Genomic DNA, 16722 nt, shown 5'->3' with positions numbered 1-16722 from the left:
ACCTACAAACAAAAAGAAAGTTTACTTCCCCTTTCTCCTCACAGCCCGGTTTGTATTTCGCGCGTTCGTTTTCCGCACTGCCTTGATAGTAGTTCGCGTCGCATCTGACAGATGGCGCCACCAGTCCACAGCGCGCGCGCAACTCGTGGGATCTTGTTCTCGGCGGTTGCACTCAGTCTCTGCAAGAGGTAGCGTCAACATCCCCCTCGCGAGGGGCACGATCAAATGCAGAGCATTTCCGGGGGCGCACGACGTTAAGTAGTTTGCGTTACGTTAATGTTGTTGCACTTGTGGCAACTGCTGACGAGAGAGCGCTCGTCAGCAGTAATTTGAATGAGTGAAGGATATAAGGCGCGTCGTAGCCTCCCATTCTGTGTCGGCTTTGTGGCGTAGTCGGTAGAGCGCCGTGTACATTGCGTTCCGCCCTCAGGGTCGTGGGATCGGAACCTGGCGCCGGATAGTATTTTTTTATATAGTAGGGAGGGGTGCGGTGCGCACTACGGACGCCAACGCGGGTGACATCGTGAGTTACTGAAATGCTCTGCATTTAAAACATTTTCTTTAACCGTGCTGATTACAGGTTGAGCTATTTTCCAAAGAAAGCGATCGTGTATCTCAAGCTGCGTTTCTACATTGTGCTACCTGCTTCTCCTGCTTTTGATCGGCAGTGTACGACAAGTTCTTGTTTGGCCGTGTATTGCGTTCGCCTGAAAAAGATGAAAAAAAAACGAAACGACGTGATTTTAAAGGTTAGAGTGGAGTAAAAGTAAATTGCTTAATGCTAACCAGCTGTGATTACTGAACAATGTGCATCATGTTAAAATAATTACAAGGAACCAGATGTGATTGCAATGTAAGATTGTAAGATATTAAAGTTATAACATTTATGTGGGTTCAGTGTTGTCGCCCCTGTCGCAGCTTTCCGTGTCATAAATGGATTTTGCTCCGTCTGCTTGCCGTCCAAGAAGTGCACCGAACAGAGCCGAAAGTTGGTCATCGATACAAAGTCTTTGCGGTTTAACAGCAACGCCTAGCGATGTATGTCTGAACTCGGTGTCCGCTGGGAAGCGAAGAAGCAAGAACACGTCGCAACCGCACTGAATTTTCTCCAGTCTGTGTCGTGCAGATATGTGCTGCCGGCGACTTTTTCTTGCCATTTCTGGTTGTTCCCTGACCTACCACCGCACAGTGCTGACTGACTAAACGATATTTGCGAGTTGACCGGCATCGCGGCATAATCTAAAACAGTTGAAAGTTCCGCAAAAATGAAGCACACGGTGACAAACACTCTTTACTACGCAGCGGAACACACCGCGCCGAGCAATGTCAACAGCCCAGCGCGCACAGGCAAGGCTTGTCTGCCGAAAGCCCAAGGCGCACGTGCCGTCGAGATGCGTGGTTTGCAAGTATGTTCCTCTTTTCTCGCCTGCTTATGAAAAATGGTGTATATGTCATCAAGGAGTCTTATGTATGTCTCCTCTATCTCCCGGACTTTTAATGCTTCCTGAACTGCTGCGGTACTGACTATATCAGAGGCGTTTTGGTAGTCCTTAAATGCCATGTTTTAAAGGGGTTTATTATTCCTTGCACATTTTTCTATAAATTCATTAAGAGAGAAAGAAAAAACATTTTAAATAGCTCAAATGTGAGAGTGGAACCTTATTCCGGGAATCCAGGTGTTGCCCGAGCCGTCTTGGCCCGTGTCACCAGGAGTGTGGTCCTCCGGTTGACAGGTGGTCAACACAGTGTCTCCCACAGCTCAGTAAAGGAACGTGGGGAGACGGGTGGTAGGGCTGGGTTGTGAGCGCATTGGAGAATTAATTGTTCGAGGGCACCCAGCTGTGGATGAAATTTGCATAGAGCGGTGTACTCTGTGGGAAACAACAAATGCACTTGAACCGGGTGTACGCACGTGTCTGCTTGTAATTCTAAGAGTGTTATTTCCTGAATATCCTGAGGGATGGGTGAGGGCACGGGAATTTTTGTCTGGTGGTCCGGGAAAACTGAGTAATGTCCTGATAGGTGAGAAATGGCGTCGGAGCTACGGTGATTTTGGGGGCTCGGTGGACCAGTTCGCGAGCCTGTTGGTGGGACACTTGCCCACCCATGCCTCTGTAACAGGCGACAACTTTACTGACAACGTGGCTGTAATCCATTGTCGAGTATTCTTTCCTAAACTTAGCTTGCTCACTGGGTTGATGGTAATCTAGCTATTAAGTATTTTGTTCACTGTTACTGTGGTAAACAGCCTGTACACAACTTAGGGTCGGCTGATGGGGCTGTTGTTCTTGAGGTCTTTTGTGTCCCCCGTCTTGTTATTCAAAATTACATTCGCATTTTTCCAGGCTATGAGCACTTTCGGAGTCTACTAATTTTGAAAATAGTGCAGCAGGATTTTTTAGTACAATATCTCGTCGCTCTCTTAAAAGATCGACGGTTCTGCCGTCGTCACCTGCGGCTTATCCTCTTTTATGCCTTTGAGAGCCTTTTCAACTTCGTCTTTGATTGTTAGTGTGTTTTCGCAAGCTCACCCTGTACGCTTACTAGTATTTTCTGGTACAACATCGCAGGTCTATAGCCTGGTGTAAAATCGCTCCGGTGCTTTGATTGTCACGTCCATGGCGTACGTAACGGTACCTGCTCGTCTCTGAGTGTACATTGTCTCCGCCAATAGCTAGCTTCTTTTCAGTTGCTTTTAAGCTTAATCTTTTTTCCAGTTTTTCTTCTAATGCTGGCATGTTGCGCGCACAAATGTTGTTCGGTTTGCTTCTAATAATAAATTTCGACAGCTTTAGAACAGGCGACCTTGACTCATGCGTTGACGCTGGTCTTGAAATTGACTCAATGTTTCTAGATTTTTAATGATTGTTAAAATGATCCTTTAATGATCGGTTATTGATTGTTAACACATTGTTCATAATACTAACAGAACTTACGATCCACCGTCCTGCCTCATGAACTAAAGACTATTTATCCAAGAGTTCAACACATGTCAGCTATTAACGTAAATCTTTTTTGGTCATGTACACTAAGGTGGTAGCTAAGGCAACGTCCTGGGCCTTTTACATTTTCTAACTTGCCATACTCGCGTTGGTACATTGTGCACACATTGGTAATTTCGAGCCGGTCATCCAATGCCAGTCGCAAACCAATTGGCGCCCATGAAGGTAGTTGTAGGCTGAAGGCAGGATTAGGTTTCCAGACGTAAAACTCGAGAGTAAAAATTACAGCCGCTGATTCTTTCGTTTCTTTTAGGCTATATTCATAGAAATGTCATTTTGCTTGCAGGGAGTGAGGTTCCACCGTGCTCTCTTTGGCCAGGGGGTGCCAAAAACCCTCACAGAGCCAGCAGTGGTGCGCACTGTATGCTGCTGACCTAACTAAGGCGGATCGTCGCCTTCTCTACGAGAACCTCCAGTGTGAACAGTTAGGAAAGAGATCGAAGGAATCCGGGTAACTACTGCCTTTGTAATGGTGCACACCTGCTACTGCGCAAGCGAAGACGACCTCCTGCTGTATATGTGCGCATTCCCAGCTTCGACGTGAATGATCCGCTCGTCAGAAATAGTGTGTTCTAGTGTCTACCAATACCACAACGCTATGACGAGCAAAGCCTTATTTTTTTTTGTTTACTTATACTGCAGGCCCCTTTCGAGCCCATGCAGGAGTGAACATAAGAAATGCATCGACAGGAATGCAACATCCAACTAGACAGTACATGAGTGTTGTTTGACGTAAATTTTAAATGCAAAACACATAGGTGGACGCGTAAATATGCTGACACAAACGGGTGTAGGCGAGAATACAATGATAGTGCATTCCAATTTTGAAACAACACTTCAACCAAAACATATATCACCAACATGTTGAGAAAACACTTCTAACGTCACCGAGTTCACTGTTTCTTCAGGTAACATATTCCAGTAAGAAATTTAACAGGATCTAAGGTGAAGGGTAACAGACGCTGTGGTGACCCCTTTTACCGGCATTCTCGCCACCGCCTGCAGTGCCGTAAGCCTATGCATACAAAGACTGAATAGGCGGAAAAGGCAAATCATTGTCCCACTGCTGCCTGGGGCAAGCCGGCCACATCTGCCGTAACTGCCTTTTGAAGACACCCAGCATTGGCATTTTGTCGTCTATTCACCACGACCACAGCAGGGTCAGCGACAGCTTGGCATCGAGGAACACTTTTTGCCTAATCGTGGTACAGGCGCTCCAAGTCGCAACTGCAATTCGCATCACAAAACCATCACAGAATGGTTGACGTTTTCGCGCAAGGTCCCCCAATCCACGAACGGAATCTGAAGTAAGCAGCTTCGTAGGTACGTCGTCTGACTGCGAATTAACACGAGCCGCGAAATGACGCAAGAAGGCACCGATGGCCGTGCCACACGACGCGCTCGTGGTATAACGCCGAGGTTTAGCCGTGACACATCACGTGAGCGTGGTTACTGCTGCCTTGACTGATATTTGATGAGACTGAGCCTGCGATGTATGTAGAAGACGGTCATGCGGAGCATTTTACCTTCGACGCAAATCACTCGCCATACGATGCCTCGATGAATGCCAAGCGGTGGCTCAGTGGCTAAGGCGTTGTGGTGTTGAGTGTCAGGACGCGGGTTCGACCGAAAGGTAGAAATCATGCGGACGCCTGCCCACGCCTCTTTGGAGGGCAACGAATTTGTGCAGCAACAGGCCCGCGTACTGACCAACCAGGCACTGGAGAGTACGGTCAAGCTTATCCCACTCACTACATTTCAAGAGATTACTTAGCACTACATACTTAGCAGGTGGACATTCTCACTCCCATATCCAAGCCTCACTAAGGATTAGGAATTACCTCTACGACTTCTTCAATCAAATACATATCATCATCCCACGTGACTTAACCTAATGTACCCAAACCAATATTCAGCCGGATGCAAATTCCGCCAGCAGCCAATGACGCTCAGGAACATTATTGTAGAATATCAAGTAACGCCAGGATCGCCACCCTAAATATTCTCTTTCCCCACCCCCCAAGAACAGTGGGAGGCACTGCTGTCTAGCCCATCCCTCCCAAAAGAGCTCATCCTCATCGAGAGTGTAGCCGTGGTGAAGACGGCCAACCGATTCCCGTGAATAGGGGACCACTTCAACATGATCTTCTGATCAATGCGAAAAATCAAAGTTGTTCTCTCTCTCTCTGCAGATATCGACGAAAAGAAAACACACGCGTGTTTCGAGATTTAGGAGCATATTAGTATCGTCGGGTTGTCGAAATGAATTCGGAGCCCTCCAACGTGACGTGCCTGACAGGCCAAGCGTAGCTTCGGCACGTTGAATGCCCCAACTTGGAGATTCGATTCACGTGAAACTCGAGAAAACCACATTCGTGTACTCTATGTCGCTTTAAAGTTTACCGAAAAACTCAGTTCTGGCAAAGTTGGGCATGGTGGTTGCGTTAATTGGTCAAGGTGTTGATCCCGATGTGCGCTTTCTACAGCTTCTCGGCTGGTTGTACAAGCCCGGGTGGAAGGTATTTCTGAAGGCAGGTGGAATGCCCTAGGCTTGCGTGGCGACTTCACGGACCCCTGCGGTGAGTATACCCCGCACCTACACAAGTTTTTTCTTCGTCGCGTGTGAATGAAGATCACAGGACACGGCATACGACAGAAGGAACAATCTCGCTCTCCACTTGGCCCACAGAATAGCAGAGGCGGGCACGGCTGCAACACAAGACATACAAAGAAATCATTAGACAGCCATTCCTCGAGCAGCCTGCTGTGGCGTCCCGAACAGAACACAATGACGCGGCCTACGTCATCCTGTCAAAGACCCTTTAATCGACAGCCGCCGGTCTACTCCTCTCGAGTTCCTTCAGCCAACCCTAGATGAGGGTCCGTGCCCTCTTGACTTTCAACCGGCTTCTGCCTTTCATGGGCCACCAGAATCAGCTGGACGGCCTGAAGTTGGTCGTTTTTGTCGATGCTCCGAGCCGCAGCCTCGAACCATGGCGGGATCGTTGGTGCTGTTGCCCCTTCGCTGGGTCTTGCCTTACAGTCCCACAGCAGCTGAGCCGTGGTGGCTCACTCACTGTGACACACCTTGCACGTGTCATCCTCGTACTGTTCGTAGAACACGCGTTTCATAAGGACAGGGGTCAGTAGCGAACCTGTCTGCATTTGTCTGAAGACCATCGCCTGTTCCCAAGTCAGACTCGGGCAGGGCGGCGCAATTCTCCTCCCGCTTCAGCCTTTCTCACTTGGTTGGGCGTGTAATTAAAGAAAGTTCAATAATACTGAGCTCTTAAGCTTTGTTACGAACGTACTACCAACTTTTAAAGCTTACAGGCCCCGAGAAATTTCAAAAAAATGGCAGAGATTGCACTAGTGGTGCAAGGCTGGAGAGACAGCAGAGCTGGCGGCCCCTCTCCCTTCGTAGAAGACCCGGCTGTTGCAGCTCACATGGATTTCAGAACTTGCCGGTGAACGTTCTCCATGACTGGCAGCCCGCCTCGTTTTGTTCGCTGTCTTTGACATCTCTCCCAAAGTGGACCGCGTTAGCACGCGCTATAACCCGAGGCAACCGACTTCGTGAACTCGGTGCCTGTAGTGCGAACTCGGTGTCTGTGAACTCCACTTCAGGCGCGAACGTACGTGAACTGGCAAATTGAAGAGAACGCGGAATATGACGCCACCAACGCTGTGCAGAGTGTTCTTGTAGGTCGAGCCGGCCGACGCCGGGCGCTCTTCACGGGGCGCAAGCTTACGTGCGCTCGCTATACTTTCGGTATTTTTTTCGAGCTCCTCACTTGGCGAGACCCGATGAGCAAGCCTGGGAGATGCTGGGCTCTTTCCACGTAGCGCACATTCACGCGCTCTCGTTTTTTAATTGGTATTTTTTTCCGGGTAGCGCTATGCGGTGGAACTAAAAGCTTAAACAGCTCTGCTGCTAAAAGTTTTCATATAACCTTTTAGGACTTATCCCTTCGTTAGAGGTGCAATAATAAAAATTCCCGCGAACCCTTGGAAACGCTTCGTTGGGAGAGATCGTAAAATTTTTTGGGTTGGGTGAGTGTGTCGGCTAGATTGCAAAACCTTAATGCTCACAGTTCAATACCAACTGGTCTCTTTTCTTTCCGTTGTCTGTTTTTGCGCTCTGCGAAATATGATTTGGGGCGTTTGTATAAGTAGCATTTGCCCGTGATAACCTACAATATATATATATATATATATATATATATATATATATATATATATATATATATATATATATATATATATATATATATATATATATATATATATATATAGTTATATAAATATATGTACAGTACGAACATGGATTAAAAATCCGTAAGCAATGCAAAATGTGTACTCTCCCCACAGGAGGTTAGCATAGAGCAAGTTCTAAAATCTTTTTTAGACAGCTGAATTGGTTCTGTATATCTGTAAAAAACAATTGATATCTTATACCTGCGAAATGATCAGAGATTTGCGAAAACACACTTTATACCTGTTTACTATCGCATTGCTGCCATTTCTAAAATATTGGCGTATTAGGCCCATACGTTGTTACGGGAATGTACGGGAGAAATTGTAATTTCTAGGTTTAACAGTTAGGTGCTCGACGTTTACTATTCAGTCAGTCAGTCAGTGGGGCAGTTCTCTTTACAGATATACCTGATAAACCAAAGCGAGCTCATCGTGGGGCGTTCGCATCCGCTGTGTTAACTACCGTAGGGGCTTAACGCTGGTTTGCCACCTGTTTCCATGTGATCAGATGCTTGAAAGTTGTGGTGTTTCATAGATTTTGGAGCTAATATGCAGAGTATTGTATTTAAGTTTCTTTTGAATAGGTTTTAAGTTCTGCTGTCTAAACCTTTTAGCGATCTGCTCAGTGGATCACTGCTGGCTTGCCAGTAGTTGTTCTAGCTGACTAAATACACAGGGTCGTTTGTGCGAAAAAAAGCAGGTCTTTTGGATGGCTTGCCTTTTTGTCACGAAAAGCCGTGTAAATCGCCGAAAAGCCATAGAACATGTCTTCCCATTTGAATATTTCTTTTGGGAAGGCTTGTAGCGCTCAATTGAGCATTATTTTGCGGTTTATGTAATAAGAACTCGGTTTAGAGAACCTTCCGCTTGTTATGGTAGTCCCACTTGTAAATGCCGCCGCACAAAATGTGATTCGTGAGATATGATGTACATGTCTGGTGAATAGATCAGTTTAAACGTGTGTCCCAGGGGAAACTGCGCAGCTATCGTTCAAAAGATATTTTAATACGCAGTAAGTAGCTCACCCAGTATCCGTCCATTTCACTTATTTCATTGTCTATCCGTTGGCTTTGAACCACCAAAACAAAAGACGACAGAAGTATGGCCCAGGGAACGCACGTAGATGGACTCCTAGTTTGACGCGGAATTCTCGCAATCTGTGAATAATTACCCTGGAAGTAAAGCAATTAATGAAGGGGTAAGAAGGTCCCAGAACTCCGGCCATGAAGTAATATTACAACGAAATATCTCCGAAGTTGAAATTGTTAAAGCTACTGTATTTTAGTTTAGCTACACAGACAGGAAACAGTTGGTGTTCTCGACTCACATTAATATTTTTATAATGAAAACAAATCATCACTATAACAAAAGATGCACTTTAAGAACATACTTGCGTAGATACTTTAAAATGTTCTACTTACGTTTTGGACCGTTACCACTACAAATAATGACGGTTTAAACTATATATTGACAATACCTGAACATCGTGAAGCACTACTTTCCATCAGTTGTACGTGTGCTGTTAGAATGTGTGGGTATTTGCTTCTGCAGTGTTACTCCTTTCATTTTGCCAGCTGCGTATCCTTGAGGCTGAGTTCACTAGTTGTCATGTGATTTATTTTTCCACCGTGTATTGGCGCCTACCGCCTGACAGTATGAATAAATCAAGTAAACAAAGCGCATCTGTTTAATGTCGGTTGGAGGGAGATCACAAATGACAGCCACGGCGCTTGGTCGGTTGGTCTGTAGGAACATGATAATGGCAGCTCTTTTTTGTACTAGGCGTGTGCATTCGTTAACCAAATTAAAAACAGTTGTTTCCTCTGGAGTCTTCGTCTGCGCTTTATGAAAAAAGCTAAACGTAAACATTCGTAATGAAAATGGTGACCTTCTCTGGTGACTGGCACATCTCCAGTAGGGAGTTGGCGAATCGCCACAGAGAAATACTTACTTAACAGGCTACAGGGAATGCCTCAATGACAATATAAATGCGGTTTGAAAGAACTATGATGTCGGAGTAAGGAGACAAACCCAGTAAAACTAGAAGAAACGGGATACTTAAAAAGAATTCAATAAGATGTATGAATAACAAAAGCTACTGAGAGTGCAAAACCTGCAGAATTTCGGTGCTGCTAAAGATAACACAGCACGCATCCTGGGACAAGAACTAGGGCTTTGAAATAACTAATTCAAGAGAGAGCCCTGTGATGGCAGTTACGAGACTGCGAAGTGGAGCCTCATTGACTTTCTGTTTCAGAGATGGAAAATGTTGGCAGGGTAACAAGTGCTGCTCGATGCTCGGATTCCGTTAACTACAAAAAAGGTGATCGCACCGATCAGGGCCTGTAAAGCTGCTTTTTAAATTAATAAGGCTAACACCCAAGGAAAGTTGTAATAACATCCTGGGAGGTGAAGACCTCTATCCATGCAGCAAGAATGCTAGGAACTCATAATTTTCACCAGTTGTCCTCTTCATTATTGTCTTAGCCTGTGTTGATGCTGGAGACATGTTGACAAGGTAATGTAGCTAATAAAAATGTTATGATATTCAACATAACTGTCAGCGTTCTCTTGTCAACGGATGAACACTCCCCAATGAGTAAAATTGGTCCTCAGTGTCACCATCGCTCAGGTCGCCACAGAACATAGGCTATGATGTAAAGTGTAAACCATCCTAATGGTCAGCGCCAACCCTTATGTATCTAGTTTGGAATTACGTCACTACACAGGAACCAGGAGATCTCCTAAATGCGTAGCTGCGCTTGGAATTCAGGTGCAACGTACGTCAAAACCATCCAGCGAACTGTGAAAATTGTAACATATACCTCGGTGGTGTGGTAAACGTTTTAAGCAGTTTGCCTTTATAATAAAACAAATACAAGTATCGTGCATGTAGCCTATTTGACCAGTGAAGCAGGATTTTCTACCGTGAATTTGTGTGAGGTTTGCAAAATTGCGTGAAATTATTGCAAGTTATCCTGCATAAACTTTCAACGAGTAATAAATTCTCAAAGAGCGGCGGCGTTCTTCGCCTGTCATATTGTAGCGCCAGAGAATCAGCCACACTAAATATATGATTGGAGAATGAAGCCCTAAGTTACAGGACCCGCCCCCATTTGGTTATTCGGCGGGAAGTGAGCGTATCTTCGGAGCACAATAGCGAGAAAAAATATTGTGCAACCGTATCAATATTATCCGGAAAACGATGACGCCTTTTTTTCTTTGATTGTTTTCGGCGTAACGGAGGATGTGCCCTGCCGCATAGTGGGTGCTTACAGTTCGGGAACCTCCTAAGATGCATAAATGGTAAGGATACTCACCATTTCAAGATAATTGGCAGCAATTGTGTGGCCCGAGATCGATCACGCAGTCGCTGAATTACTATTACATATGATACCCTAACCGCATTTTCAAGAAATAGTACATTTTTTGCTATTGAACTAAAAGGCTTTGGACTAGCGAGCAAGCTGCGAATCAAACGCACTCTTTATATCTCATGCACCCGTCAGAACATCCATAAACGTTCTGTTCGTCCATTGTTTCGAACACCAGATGCGGACCATCCGCAGTGGCAACCGAGACAATAGGTAAGTACGTCACCGATGTGCTCTGAGAGGGCTTTATAATTTTGAACTTCTCAAAAAGAAATACAAATATTGGTAAGCCCAATTTCTTGTTGTTGTTTTATAACATATGCTCGATGCATATTTTGGAAGTTCTTGCTTTAAAAGATGTTTTTCTTGGTCGCTGTCATGTTGCGCCTTTCGGCGGAAGGAGCAGGCCGGTTTCTTTGTCGAATGATGTCTGTTACTAAGTCGATCTCACAGCAATTCTGCGTCAATACAAGGGGCGAACAAGTCGCGGTGCACGACTACGCGAAGCAGTATGTCTAACCCCCAAGTTTCAATTCCGGTGACGTCAATTTATTTCACACTGCTCCGGGGCTCCTCCTCTCCACCGCCGACCCCTCTTTCAAGACTTCTATTCCCCTCACCATCATCGATCATCGATGCTTCTCACAATTTCGCAGTCGACTGAAAACAGCGTTAGCGCCGTTATCAGGTGATTGCGGAGAACTAACAGAAGCGCGCATTGGCGTACGCATGGCCGAAAGCCACTGCTGCCGTGCAGGCAGCCGCGGTCGTTGCCGCCTGAAATTCCGCATTGCCTAGTAGCTCGAATCCCGCACGGTTGGAGAGGAACTTGGCCGGTTGAAACGCCAGTGTGAGCCTATAGTTTTAACACGACAGTATTTTATGCCGGGGTCCACCAAAATCTAACTGACGTCATATCCGTCACGGAAATGACATCGCCAGAAAAACTTTGACTGACGCGGTGACGCCGGAATTCGAGCCACGAACTCTTTCGCCGCAACGGGTGGTACGAAACGCGCTCCCGACGGCGCTATGAGCAGACGCCGGAATAGGACGAAAAACGCGCCTTATAGCCTTGCTTTCAGATGGTGCTGCCATCTAGAAGAGGTGAAGCAAGTAGTGCATCATGACGCTAATGAGCGCCGACACTTGGCGCCTCGAAGCTAGCGCCTACGGGTACGCGGGACGCGCAGCGGAAGCTGCGGGGAAGCCGCCTTGTGGATGCCGCACTCGTGACACGGTCCGCTGCTCCTTTCACTGCCGGGGACCGTGTGTTCACAAAACGATTCGTGACAACCTGCTTGGTTTCGTCCGCACGGACGGTTTGCGAGCGTGTGTAGTTTCCATAGGATTTACGCAATGCTCCTATGCATGCATGCCAGTGTCTAACGTTGATGCGTCTAACGCTGCCATTCGGACGCTATACATAGAGAAGTGCAAGTTCATATCGATGCACAATAAACATTCAACTGCTCCTGTGAAGGCACATTTCACTTTCGTGTTTCACCGGCTCCAATGGAAGAGGGAAGCACATTTTTCTGCAGCTTGAAAGGTTTTCCGAATGACACTTTCACCGTTGTATATTACGCCTAACTATGCGCCCATCACTGGTGGCCGGTTTATGTGTGCACAGGCAGGCAGCGGAAGGAGGGCAACGTGTGCGTAAAGCTGGGCTTCATGCCGCTACCGATATCATGCTTGCTGTGCTGGTGGGAGATTTAAACGTGGAAATGTCATGGCCCAAAGCGCCCTGTCCGCTGTCGTCCGAAATCGAGTGGTTTGGATCCGGGTTGGTGTGTAGACATACCGTAATAAATCTACAACGGGGGGAGGACAACGGCAAGCGACGTGTTTGTCCACTAAAATATAGCTCGAAATTTCCCCCTTGTAATTTATAATTTATGCTTCAGTTCCGTGCTTCGAGTTTCAGCTTCCAGTTCAGGAGCGATATATTCACAAGAACGCAGTTACGGGTATAAGCCGATAAATAATTAAACAATGCAGGCTTCACCTGTCCTAGTAATTTTTAACAGGTTTTTAATTAAGGTGTTTATAACGGATTTACTGCAGGGCCCGAGAAATACCCGAGAAATATATAGCGCGCGAAAGTATATATGCATTAATAATATTTTAGAAATCCTGGTGTGGGATGGCTGCTTTTGTCTGCAGAAATGTATTTTGGATTAGGAGAAAAACATTAACATCGCAGAAATATAAAAAAGTATTGGCGTCTCTTAATAATGACGGTAGATTTAAATTTAAATTTTTCCTTTACGATTGGTGTTGTGACAAGTCGTCTTTGTAGCCAAAATCTATTTAAGAAAGAACACTCCTAATATATGAAATAAAGTGTATTTCCAATACAGATGCCAGTTTTCGCTCAATACTATCGCATCCGCGCTTTAGAGTAGCATTAAAGCAAGTATTCATTCTAACCCAATTATACACACCTGCTTGTCGATGTTCCAGATCTCGCGTTTGGCTCCAGTGTGCGAGAATTCAGGACCTGGCTCATTTACGACCTCGTCAGACCTACAGCACCTACCGGCTGTGTCCTGCTCATTTCACTAGCAGAGACGACGCGGACTTTGAACAGACAAGGAATTGGACAGATATTCACTCGCTGGATACCTAGTTATTAACATGCCGCCATGGGGCCTACACTTTCGTATGCGACTAGAAACGTAGAAAATACAAGTTGTGTTTTTACTGTATGAATGGTAGATTTAAGGAATAAACATTAAAAACTGCGCTCTTTATTCTTGTCTAGATTGTGTGTAATAATATACCGAAACAACGTCGTGCTTAGAATAAGAGGTGCAAAAAGAAGAGGACGCGCAAAAATTTAGCAATCAGAACGAAACAGTTGCCCTTTTGATATGTGGCGGGTGGCGCAACCGAAACAAGATCGTGCGCTGGCCATCTGAATGTCTTTTGAATTGACGCTAAATCGCCCTACCCCCTCCCCCGCTCGGCTTTTCAGTCCTCAATAAGATGGCGTCTCCCTAATGTCTGCAACTCACCGCCATTTTTTTAGTACTGCCCCCAAACGCGAGCGAATATCGCGTCCCATGCAAGGTATAGGAAGTTTCACTCCCCTGCAGACGCCGCGGCATTCGACTCGCCGGCGCTCGCCCGCACAGGTAACTTTGTTGACTGCTGCTTCGCCGCCTGTGTATTCTTTGAGTTGTTAATGGAGCACAAGTTCGCTCCAATAAGCGTGTTTTCCTTCAAGACGACTGCGTCGTTTTTGGCTTCGTGACAATATGTATTTCCGCCCAACCGAGTAGGTTCCAAACGACTCTTTATTCTTGGTGATTTTAACGCCGCTCATACTCAATGGGGTTATCCTTACAAAACGAAACGAGGCCCTCTCCTGGCGCAAGCGATTGATGATTTTCACCTCCTGCTTCTAAACCATCGGCGCTCAACAACAGAGAATGAGAACCAGCACAGCCAGGGACACTTCCCCAGACCTGTCTTTATTACTGGGCACCCTGGATGTGTTTTTGTCATCCACTAGCGAGGATCGTGGATCCGACCACGGTATCATCAAACTTAAAATTCGCAATCTTGATTACAACGTCAGGACAGGTGTCGCCCGTCTCACTAACTGGGATGCGTTTCGCAAGGCCAATTCCTCTCGCCCTATAGACCCTAACCAACCTTTATCCAAGTGGATCGATGACGTTATTGGAACAGTCAGGGTAAACACAAAATTCATAATCACTTCCTTCCAGACCCCCATCGTGGATGCTAAACTTTTCCACCTCTGGGAGGCCCATAGTAGCCTCACAAAGCAAAGGAAACGGCAAAGATGGAACCGGAAGCTCCGGCTGAGCATTGCAGCGCTTAATAAAAAAAGCCATTCACCTATGCACAGAGAATTGGCTTCAATTATGTTACAGCCGCTAGGGTACCCTTACCACTCGCAAAACATGGAATTTACTTAGGCACCTCATTGACCCGCTCTCAAGCAAGAGCGAAACCCAACGCAGTATGACCCGGACCCTAAGTTCCTTCAACAGATCTCCCCAGGATCTCATCCAAACACTCACGGCTAAATATCTGAACATCACTCTCCACTTTAACCCACCTCCTTACACGGGATCCACAAACAGTGACTTCGATAAGGACTTTGAAGTATACGAAATGGAAGCAGCTTGGTTCGAATGCAATACAAATAGCGCCCCGGGACCAGACCAAGTCACTTACTGGCTTATTGCCAACCTGGACGGCGGCTCGCTGGATCATCTTCCATACCACATCAATTCTCACTGGAGCTCAGGTCAGCTCCCTACCCAGTGGAAGACGGCTGAAATACGATTCATCCCCAAGCCAAATAAGTCCCCTCATTTTGATAACCTAAGACCCATCTATCTGATCTCCTGTGTGGGTAAGTTAGTGCAAAGAATGAAACTGAAGGGCCTCCAACCCTTCATTGACGAAAAATGCCTTATACCCGACACCATGCATGGCTTCAGGAAGCATCTCAGTACACAAGATATTCTCCTTCGAATTAAAGAAGAAGTCCTTGCTCCAGCGACTCGTTGCTCCCCTCGTCGGGCCATTCTTGCCTTAGATTTAAAAAGGGCATTTGAGAATGTTTGGCATTCTTCCATTTTATCCCGCCTCAATCAAACTGGCTCCGGCCGCTGTACCTACTCATACATTGCAGATTTGCTTACTCATCGGCAAGCTATTTTTCGTGTAGGTGACGTTAAATCCCACCTTTTTGCTTTCGGGGAGCAGGGCACACCTCAAGGTTCAGTTCTTTCTCTTTTAGTCTCGCCCTCCTGGGCCGAGAAATTTGGCCCCAGAAATTTGGCCCTCCTGGCCTTAGAAGTTTGGCCCCAGAAATTTGACGCCATCGCTCACATACATCACGAACATTACGCAGACGATATCACCATATGGACAGACAGAGATTCCAAGGGAAACATCCAAGACTACCTTCAAACAGGCTACCGACGTCGTTCACAACTATGCCTCCTCCGTGGGACTTAAATGCTCCTACAAAAATCTTACTTTGTCATCATCCGTAAACATCCACCTGGTCTACAGAAAGAACCAGTCTGCATCCACCTCGACGGCCATATTATACGGCCCAGCATCTCCCTTCACATCCAGGCCAATAAACGCAACAATGAAACTTTTCTAAGCTCTCCAAAGCTTTTAACCAAGTCTTCTACATGCTTCGACGCGTTTCTAACCACCGCCGTGGCATGAAGGAAAAAGAAATGGTCCGACTGGTCCAGTCTTTCTTTATCTCACGTGTCACGTATGTGACACCGTACCTTATTCTCACCAAAAGTGACACGGACATCATTGACCGGCTTATACATGAAGCATTTGAAGAAGTGCTCAATCTTCCTAAGAACAGCTCTACGGCCCGTCTTTTACAACTGGGCCTCCACAACACGGTGTCAGAATTATTGGAAGGCCATTTATCTTGTCAGCGTCTCCATTTCACCCAAACAAATACGGGCTTAGCCCTCCTGAAAAATCATCACGTACCATGCCAATCCATTGACTCTCAGCCCTTCCATCATAACTGGAGAAGTGTTATCCGGGTTCACCCCTTGCCAAAAAATATGCACCCGTACTGACAACCAGGCCACCGAAAAGCTCGAAGTCAAGTGCACGAGACCATCTATGGAAAGCCTGCAGATGTCTCTTACACGGACGCTAGCACCTACCCCAACAGACAGCATCAAGTAGCCGTAGTCACCATCAAGACCACCCTCGTAGCTTCTGCAACAATCGAGACGTCGTCAACATCGTTTTGCCGAAGAGTTCGCCATCGCATTAGCCCTCATTCATACGAAGACCCCCGTCATCATCACAGATTCTCAAGCAGCCTGCAGAAGCTTTCTAGCCGGAAGGGTGGGCCGCTCAACTTTGAAACTACTGTCTCAGCATCAACCCTGCCAGAAAGTCACCCTCATTTGGAGTACTGGCCATTCCTCACTGACGGGCAATAACTTTGCTCGCCAGAAAGCCTGCGCCCTGTTCCTCCATGCTACTGAGGATACCGCACCGTCCGTCCCGCTACTGACTTTTCAAGATATTACACAATATTACCGGTT

General features: G+C 46.4%; 1 long non-coding RNA gene across 1 annotated transcript in view; it reads right to left on the bottom strand.

The window, feature by feature from the left end:
• The window catches only part of LOC144167124 (uncharacterized), an 86481-nt gene extending 75725 nt beyond the window's left edge, over positions 1–10756 (bottom strand). The window contains exons 1-2 of the long non-coding RNA XR_013321851.1: positions 10580–10756; positions 8285–8431 (exon numbers count right to left, since the gene is read on the bottom strand). This is a non-coding gene — a long non-coding RNA (uncharacterized LOC144167124). The remainder of the gene's footprint in view (positions 1–8284; positions 8432–10579) is intronic.
• Positions 10757–16722: the final 5966 nt, after the last annotated feature.

This window comes from Haemaphysalis longicornis, unplaced genomic scaffold (assembly GCF_048455015.1).
Source record: "Haemaphysalis longicornis isolate Haplotype H1 unplaced genomic scaffold, Haemaphysalis longicornis Haplotype H1 scaffold_2, whole genome shotgun sequence".
NCBI lineage: Eukaryota > Metazoa > Arthropoda > Arachnida > Ixodida > Ixodidae > Haemaphysalis > Haemaphysalis longicornis.
The sequence above is the reverse complement of the archived record's forward strand: the minus strand, read 5'-3'. Positions and strand labels throughout refer to the sequence as shown.